Below are 1442 nucleotides of genomic sequence, written 5' to 3'. Positions count from 1 at the left end.
AATGAAAGGAATTTAGGAAGTAGTGTACAAGTTATATATGTAATGAAAATATCCTTCAAAATATATATATATATAATTAATTTGGCTTCCGGGTTTTACGGGTTTATAAATTCAAGCATACTCTAGTTGGCCCACTCTTCTCTTCTCAATGAAGTTAAGTGGCATGGGACAATTACATGGAAGGTATCCGAGGTGTTCGATGTTTGCATATGAGGTTTTGACCTAATGACGTTCGGTCTCTGTTTTTTTTTTTTTTTTTTTTGCATTAGTAATGAAAAAACAAAATTGTGGTTTTGTTTAGGATGCAGTAAAAAAAATGTTTGGTTTAGGATATTTTATTTAATAGGGTAAATGGGTTAATTTAATTAGTTGTTATAGATTTATGGAGTATTGAGATATTAAATTTTTTAAAGTGTAAAATTTAATGAAATATTTGTATTTTAAGAGATTTGATTTCTCTTGGCACTTGATAGATCTTGGGTTAATATGGATATATGTTGGTTCTTCAATACACACATGGCATGTCTAATTTATGCTAAGCATTGAAGGAATTACACATCTCCTTCATCTTGAATCACACACTAACAAAATGTTTTAACCATAAGAAATTTTTTATTTTCATTTAATTTATATAATGTATACATAGTTGACATTGAAATATTTCACTCAACACGTGATTTGAATTAGATCAATATATTATTTTTCATCAAATGCTTTCAAAGTGGAAAAAGTGGAGGAATTAACTCATAGGACCATTTTTACTAGTGGGTCTCAGTTTGGCAAATTGGGGTCTAAAACCTTCCAAAAACAATTTTAGGCATCAAACGACATTTTTTTGGGGTAAGACTTTATGGCTTAAGTATGGCACCCCCTGGCATTATTCCACAGACTAATACCTTTCGAATGGTGTAAGAATTGCTTCAATTAGAGTCCATATGCAAAAGTTATGCTAGTCGAAAGTTGCCCTTCCTGTTTTAACCACCATGATTTCAGAGAATGCCACATCGACCCACATTTTTCTTGGAGAAGGAGCTAACCATGCGATCATGATGAAGAAGACTCTAGAAGAGTCGACATTGTAGTTATAGTTAAGAGTTGGAGGAGTCAAACTTAACCACTAATAGGATATCGGGTTCTGTTATCACCGAGCCACTAGGAGGAAAATAGGTGACATTTTATTCGAGTGCATCTTATTCCATAAATGAGAAAAGTTGTTGAGAGTGGATAGGGAGAAAGCAAACAGAGAGGGTTTGTGCATTTTAGTAGCCCACAAGCCACAGGGCTCACTTATTTGTACTTGCATCCATTTCCATTGAGAAAAAGAGAGAGCAAAGCGGCCTCCAGCTGGGTTTTCTCCTTAAAGGATTTACCAAGTCTAAACATATGTTATTATGTTTGTGACTTTGCAATGTCCCCTGCATCCTATTGGGAAAGACCATACT

Source organism: Pinus tabuliformis, chromosome 8 (genome assembly GCF_031772625.1).
Source record: "Pinus tabuliformis cultivar Carrire ecotype Pingquan chromosome 8, CPIR1, whole genome shotgun sequence".
Taxonomy (NCBI): Eukaryota; Viridiplantae; Streptophyta; class Pinopsida; order Pinales; family Pinaceae; genus Pinus; species Pinus tabuliformis.
Note: the sequence above shows the minus strand (reverse complement) of the source record.